Source organism: Pinus tabuliformis, chromosome 6, assembly GCF_031772625.1.
Source record: "Pinus tabuliformis cultivar Carrire ecotype Pingquan chromosome 6, CPIR1, whole genome shotgun sequence".
NCBI classification, from domain to species: domain Eukaryota; kingdom Viridiplantae; phylum Streptophyta; class Pinopsida; order Pinales; family Pinaceae; genus Pinus; species Pinus tabuliformis.
The window spans coordinates 813,959,680-813,968,271 of record NC_142292.1 but is presented as its reverse complement, the minus strand read 5'-3'; positions in this window follow the sequence as shown (position 1 = coordinate 813,968,271).

The window sequence follows — 8,592 nt, the reverse complement described above, 5'->3', positions numbered from 1 at the left end:
TCTCTTTTTAATTCTTGAGTATACCCTTGCACACTTTTCCCCTTCAACTATCGAAGAGTTTGCCAACTCATCATGGCTTGTTGCATGTAGGCCAATGGATAGAACTGCTTTTTGATTGCAAAAACAAAGTCACTCCAGACAAAGATGGTCTTACCATGTATTTTCATATCAACTTGGGTTTTTCCTTCCCACCAAACGAAGGCAATGCCTCCTAGGCATAGGCTTGCTAGCTGAATCTTACTCTTGTCTAAGTTTATGTTCTGTACCCTACAACACACATCAATTTGTCTAATCCAATTGTCCAACTTTTCAACATTTAGCTCTCCATCATATATAGGCAAATCAAATTTAACATCTAGCTTAATCAAAGATGCTTTCTTATTATGCACAGGGCTATTAGGAGGTGTGAGAAAGCTTTCCTCTTTCCCCTTTCCTTTGGAGTGGTCATGGCAGTGAGACTCATCTTCTTCTTTATCTTGTTTAGAACCTGATGAATCTTCAACCTTATGCTTTCTAAAGTCTCTGTACATTTCTTCTACCATAGACTTTATAGCTAGGAAACTTTCTATGAATTGAGGGTCTGGCCCTACAGAACCTTCTTCTGACATTGTCTTTTGAGAATAGACTCTCCCAATTTCAGGATTAGTTTCCACCAACTCTCCTTCTCCTAATTTGTGCTTTTATCTTGTGAGCATTCATAGCTAAACCAACACAAGCTTCTTCAACCTTACAGCCTAGAGCTCTGATGCCACTTGATCTGATATTCACCCTATGAGTGACATCAGTTAAATATTTATTAAACAAAGGTATTACAGACTCATGTGCTGGTGTGTGTTCTATGTTATTTAAGCAATGGATCGATCAGATTGCCAATACACAAACATTTAAATGGAAAGATAGCAGAGAAATACAGTAAGCAAACACAAAGACACAAGAAATTTAATAAGGAGTTCACCCTATTCTCCAGGGCTACATCTCCGGTCCAGCTTTCAATGGTGGCCTTGTTTTATTGTGTCTTTAAGCAGAGAAATTACAATACAGAGACTCAATGTGAGTTCTCCTGAAGTAGGTTTTGCTTGGCAGGGTGGCTCTTGGATTCCCCAAGCCACTTGAGTACACAAACTTCTTCTTCCTACCAACTCTGTGACCTTCTGGTCTACAGTGGAAAGAGCCAAATGTGATGCTCAGTCCAGATAGACTCCTCTATGGGATGGATTGAATCTTCAAGCTCTTTGGTGCTCGATGCTACCTTTGCTTAGCTCGACCCTCTGTCTCTTCTGCTTTGCTTTACTGTTCTCTATGTTCAGTCCTCCTTTTTGGGTTCACTGTTCCACTTCTTCATCTCTCGACTATTACTGTCTAAGCTCGCTGATTCAACTATCTCTGTTCATGGCTTTCAGCCATTCATTCCAATGCCTGTTCAGTTCCTCTTCCGCCTCTGTCGATTCACCTTCTGCAGCTACGCTTAGAGTTCCCTGTTCGGCATCATCATGAACGCTTAGGGAGTGGCCACATGTCCTCCTCTAAACAACGCTAGCCTGCTTCATCAGTTTGTTTCTTCAGTTACATCGTGGATGCGTTCTTCCTCCACCGTGGCGTTCAGACGGATTCCAAATCCCTTCTAAAACGTGGCTTAATTCCCTGTCGGTTCTGCTTCCTCCATCGGGCGTGATCTTAGCCATCCGATCTGAGCCCTCCAGATCCGATGCCATACACATGTTTCATGCAGCTGACTTGCTCGACTGATAGCGCACGATCAACGACGGTTTTCTCTCACCTCCGCTTGCAAGGAGTTGATCGATGTATGGAATCGCTTCGCTCTCGTCCAAAACCTCTTACCATTTGAGGGTGCCTCGATCAAGACCGTCGGTTTCCAAAGCATAGGTCTCACTGTTGTGTTTTAGCGCTTTTTTCCTTTTCCGCCCGCAGTCCTGCGGTTCCCCCACGCGATCGAGTGCTCGGGCTTTTCCTTCACAGCCCCGTTTGCCCAGCGATGCGCGATTAGAAGTGCTAATTGCGCATCAAAAACCACCTCTGTTTCCCGATTCGGGGCTCCCAGGGGCTACTTTGATCTCCTGCGCGGTCTCCATAGGCCTCGGTCAGCGCACTTTGACCGAGGTGCTCGTCGTTCCATGCTGGTTGCCATTGCCACTGGTTCAGGGTGTTTTTGGTCGCTGTTTTGGATTCTTTAGAGATTTGTTCCGACCTGATACAGTCATGGTTCTTTGACAGTATTCTATGGATCCAATTCGGATCAGTAATATATAGAGATAGGTTACATATATATATATATTTGTTTTAATTGAAAACCACCCCATCTATCATTTAGTTTTATCCATAAAACACCCTATCCATCCTATTACATTTTGATTGGGAAACTGGTCCCATTATATCTAGTCAGAGCCACTAATCCAAATGGAAAAGGGACGATATTCAAGTCCCCGACCGGGTGGTTTTCCCCCATGTTGTTGCAGTGATTTTCAAGGCTTCAATGTTTTGGCGTTAAAAGGAGGTTAAAGACTATGAATGGCAAAGAGAACTCAATCTAAATTAACAAGCCATTCCAAGAGTCACTCCCCCTCAAGATCACCTCCAACTTCTCGATCCTTATCTAAAACTCCTATTTCTAGATCAGAAGTTTAGCAGTTGTTGAGCGATAAAAATGTGTCTTTTTAACTCCTAATTATCTTCACATTAATTGTCAACCCAGGGACGGCTTTTTATTTCAAGAGTGTACTCAGTTCGAGGCGGCTATTTACTCAAGAGTAATGTTTTTCAGTATAGTGCGTAAAATGCAAAAGTAAATGAATGCTTGAAATAAAATCTACTTACAATTAAAAGAAACTTAACACTCTGAAACTTAAATCATTCACTCAGAAAACTACAACAATTTATCAGTCAAGGATGCAGTAGAAATAACTCATTCCTTGTTTAATTGATATAAATTAAATCAAACATAAACAAGATCCACAATCTGAGAACTTAGGCAGCGATAGCCAATGTCCTTTACAGTTGTTGATCTTACAATCCATACTAAAGCAATAAACTGAAAATGATAAATCAATAATGCTGCTAACAGAAATGGAATAAACACGCTTGCTGCAATAACATTTAAAAGGCAAAAATAAATCCTTGTGTGAAAGAGATAACAACAAAGTCTATTTGAACAACAAAGCTAATTTACCGGAAATGAACAACAACACTAAATTAATGGAAATGAACAACAACAAAGCTAAATTAACAACAATCTATAATGAACATCAAAGTCTGAAATGAACAGCGAGGCTTTATATTTGAAATGAACAGCATAACAATGTAAGTTGAAAAGGATAATAATCTCTGTTATGATGGAAAAGAACAGCCACGCGATTCAATCACAACTTGTGCAATAAAACAATTTCATAAAATACTATAACAGCTCACTGTAAAAACATGAAACTGTAAGGCAATACGATTCAAAGAAATAAGAATTAAATCAAACCATCACATGACAGAAATTGTAAAGATATAATACAGCAGCAGCAACGTACTCCACCAGAGGCTGGGCCCTTAGCCGCCAGCGGATGTTGCTGGGCTACTTCAGACGAGAAGAATGAACAACAACTCCCAAATCATATATTAATCATTAAACTTGGTTGGCATTACAATAGCAAAAGCCTTGAGAATTACAACATGCAACAATCCCCTTTTCCTCTTATCCTATCATGAATCATGAATCCTTAATTCTGAATCTCTAATTCTCAAATCATAATTCTGCATTCTCTCAGCCATCATCTCCCAATACATAATACATACTCTCCTTTTATAATCATAAAGAGGAGAAATCAAATAGTAACTATGATATCTCATAACAATATTGGATTGTTTCTAACCAATTGATCAACAAGAAAATATATTTCCATCGATCTTTCAACAAGAGCAAGGCGAATTTGGCTTTGCAGCTGAGATTTGGAAAACGGCCACACAACAAATCTGAGAGAATCGTGCTCAAAGAACCCTACGTTTCTCTTAATACAAGCTGAATTTAGGTAAACCGTTCTTCACTAACGTTACTTTGGTCCGTTCTGGACAAAACCCATGTTCCAGATTTTCCAGATTCTTCTTCATTTTCTCACAATCTCAACCGCAAAACTATCACTTCTTATTCCAACAAATTTCTGAGTTGGAATATTTAATGATCAAATCTTCAATTTGGAAATTGTATTGGAGGCTAAAAATGGTGAATAATGTTACAACCAATTTACTAAAACTATCATTGATAAAATCATGCATAATCATCAATTTATTATAAATAAAAGAAAATAAATAATATTTTTCCATAAGACCATAAATAATTCTTTTCCCTCCTCATTTCTATTTAAACCCTAATAGTCTGCTCTTCTTCTATCAAAGCATTCAAGTTGTCCTGATGATGGATCCTGGTTGGGATTCGAAACGTTGGCAGAAAATCGTTCTTACTGTGGATTCTCCGGTGACTAAGTCGAAAAAAAAGAAAAAAAAAGAGAGCATAAATCATTATAAAATGGATTTATATAATAAATTATAATAAATGACATGATAAAGAAGAGTAAAAATGGATGAAATAAGTGTTAAAAAGTGGTCGTATTCACGACCCAACATACCCCCACACTGAATATATTGCATGTCCTCATGCAACAAAAACTGAATATATTGCATGTCCTCATGCAACCCAAAGACAAAACCCATGTGTTAACCAAGCAATAAAAAATTTGTTCATCTTAGCTCATGAAATGGATAGAACAAATGAATTCTTCCTTAATTAATGAATATTCAATTTTTAGCAATCTTGATGAAGGCATAACAATTTTTACATTGACGTTCAAGTTATGTGCATATGAAGTTGCAACAAAATATGATATAAGTGACAACAACCTTCATTAACCATTTTCCCAAAAACTACAAACCAGATTTTGTTGAAATGTTGCAAGTAAATTTATAATATATGAATGCCTCTATGATCCAAAAATCAGATCATTTTGATGCACGGATCATGAGATATAAACAAAATGGCTGTAGGTGATAGTGCATGATTTCCAAAATTTTATGAACCAATTTAACTTGAAATTATCTGGGTTTGTGTATTTTAATGATACGTCTGTGTTTTCCAGAAATCACAAGAATTGAGTTCATAATATATGGAAATCAATTTCTGCGCTATATAAAAATGAAATTGTATGCCTTAAATAAGAAAGAAAGTAGAAAACATCCATCATGCGTAGCAATTCCTCCCCCTCTCTGAAGAATTAGCATGCCTTCATGCGATGCTAGAAAACAAATAGAGGTGGTTGCTAGCATCTGTTGAATTCTATGCTTGGTGTAAAACAACATGGAATAAGGGAGGGGTTGAGAATGAATAAGGACAGCAATGGATGATAAAGAATATGAATGACATGGTCATAAGAAAGAAATGAATGAAAACAACACTCTCCCAAACTGAAAGATGATATGCCACTGAAAAATGGAAAGTGTTAAAGATGTGGAATGAAGGATGATAAATAACGCTCAAAATGGGTTTTCATGAAATTCTCCTAAATTCGTAATAAATCAGAAAATTATGCTATTTTACCTCAAGTTTTACCTCCAAAAAGAAAAATGTGGAATGACATATATGTACTGGTATTTGTTGAAGCTGATGTAGGCAGAGTTGGTGCTGAAAGTAATGCAAAAGGTGGAATCTAGGCAAGCACATCATGTCTGAAGAATTGTTCGCGTTCGCAAGTTGCTTGAACCTCTTCTGTTAGTTGCAATAGTGTGGTCATGCTGCGAATAAAGTTATGCCCATATTTGTTGTTTTCCTGTAAACAAATCACTATTTTGCATACAATGTTCTTGAATCCATAGTGTTAGTTTTAAATAGCAACAGATAAAATGCATGCAAAAATTTCAATCAGAAAAACTTGTGTATACATGCAATACTAATATTTTGTCAAATCAACAAGTTATGGCAAAGTGCAGTAATCATATCGCATGCTATCCCATAATGCATACATTCCCCCCTCCAATTGGAAAAGGGATTACATGACCATAAAGCATATGAAGGGCAAGGCAAGGGAATAAACAATACAACAGTAAATGAAGCAGAGTACACATATCAATGATAAGACGGCAAGAGGTATGGTTATAATGAGAGCAGAGTGTGTAAAGATAGTTATGAATAAGAGATAGGATGCTTTGGATTGATGATAAGTTATGAAAAAAAAGAAAGGACAACAATATGCCAAAAGATGCTTTGCTGACGGTATTCTAGCTGAAAAATGATGTGATTGATTAGAAAATAATTTCTCATGTGTAAAGGTTCAAAATAGGGAAAAAATTAAGGAAATAACTTCTCTGATTAAAAAAAAATAAGAAAATGGTATTATAGTAATAATTGACGATAAGATATAACTTCAATACCATAAGCAGAGCCTGCATCCATAGCTTCGACAAGGTTGCTTTTTAACCCATATGAGCCAGGATCCTCAATTTATAAATGGAGAGTTCTAGTGCTTTTCTACAGAAGAGATCAGTGTGCTGGCGTGGTAACCAGATAATCACACTGCCATTCACTGGGATGTAGCAAAAGTGATCAGGTCGGCTCGTGATGAGACCTCTTGTTCTAAGGATAATTTGGCTATCCAATGAATCATAACCCTGGTGTGGTGGCCATAATGGGAATGTCACTTTGTTACAGCCTTATGAACATGGTAGGCTGGCTCGTAATGAGACCCCCTATCCGTCATCTGCGAACAAAATTTTGTTGTTATTACACATTTTTATGATAAAAAGAGGGAGGCTCAGTACTCCTTAAGAGCAGGGATGGTGGAAGAAGTTGAACATGTCAATAGAAAAAATATACCCATAATCTCATTTATTATAGACAGAGAAGATTATAACGAGGAAGGGTGGAACCAGCATGGTATTAAGATGATCAATCAATATCATGTACAACAGAAAACAATGCAGTAAAGTAGTATACAAATAATTGTGTCCCTTTTGAAAATAATCTATCATCAAGGAGCTGTCCTGTTAAAGATAATAATGTGAATGATATTAACTCGCTTCAATAAAATCCATAATGATTGTTCTCATAAAAGTAGTGTACTTCATGCCATGAAAGGGAATCAGTGAAATGCGGTTGAGATGAACTGGGAATAATCTCACAAGAGGAAGGAAGGGTTGTTCTTGAAAATACTCTCAAAGTGTTGCTCCTTTAAAGGAACATCAAAAACACTCAAAAAAAGTGGTGTTCCTTGTAGGGAATAGCAAAGGAAATGCACACCAAAAAGCAAAAATACACACGAAAAAGGTGTTGTTCCCTGTAGGGAACAGCAAAAAAATGCATGTGAAAAAGTGTGTCGTTTGAAAAAGGAAGGGCAAAAAAATACAAGTGCTGTTCCTTTGAAAAAAGAACAACAGAAAACGCAAATGCCGTTCCTTTGGAAAAGGAACAACGGAAACTAAAAGTGCTGTTCCTTTGGAAAATGAATAGCAAAAATGCAAATGCTGTTCCTTTGGAAAAGGAACAACAGAAACTCAAATGCCGTTCCTTTGGAAAAGGAACAACAGAAACTAAAAGTGATGTTCCTTTGGAAAAGGAACATAAAAAACGCAAATGCCATTTCTTTGGAAAAGGAACAACAGAAACTAAGAGTGCCGTTCCTTTGGAAAAGGAACAACAAAAACGCAAATGTCGTTCCTTTGGAAAAGGAATAGCAGAAACTAAAAGTGTCGTTCCTTTGGAAAAGGAACAGCAAAAACGCAAATGCCGTTCCTTTGGAAAATGAATAGCCGAAATTGAAAGTAAAACACAAATGTCATTCCTTTGGAAAAGGAACAGCAGAATGAAAGTGAAAAGGGAACGATTGACACAAAAGGCGATGTTCCTTTGAAAAAGGAACAACAAAACGAAAATGTTGTCCCTTTAGAAAGGGAACAACAGAAACAATAAAAGTGCACACAAATGCTGTCCCTTTAGAAAATGAATAGCAAAAACGACAATGTTGTTCCTCTTGAACAACAAAATGCACAATCATAAAATGCAAGCACGCAAAGAATGAATTAGCTGTTCACTGTATTGATGCTGAGGATGGGTTACGGTTTGAATGAAGCAACACCTTGTTTCATTAAAATTTCTTTCAAGAATCACTCGTTCATAAATTGACCTTCTTTTTCTCCTAAGACCTGCAAAAAAACGAGTGTCTACCTGCAATAAAACATTAAATCATGGAGAAAGAGAGGTGATCAGGCTCTCCTAATCCAAGAATTATGCAAAAAAAAACAAGTAGTTACTCTGTATAACAAATCTACTGAAAAAATAACAAAGTAAAATTTATTTGTCACCTGCGGGAGAGCAGTGGTCGACCATACTAACCAGCAGTGTTTTAATCACAACTTCTTTGTTTTTCATCTAAATTGAGTGATTCCAAAGCCAGATGAGAGCTAATTCAAAGATGTATCTCCAATAGAAACATGTTTTAAAAATTCAATGATATGATATGTCAATTTTAGTTAGAACAACCTGCATAACAGAGTCATTTTCGATTACCCCATTTAGAACAACAATGGATATTTTAAGCATAGATTCTTCGT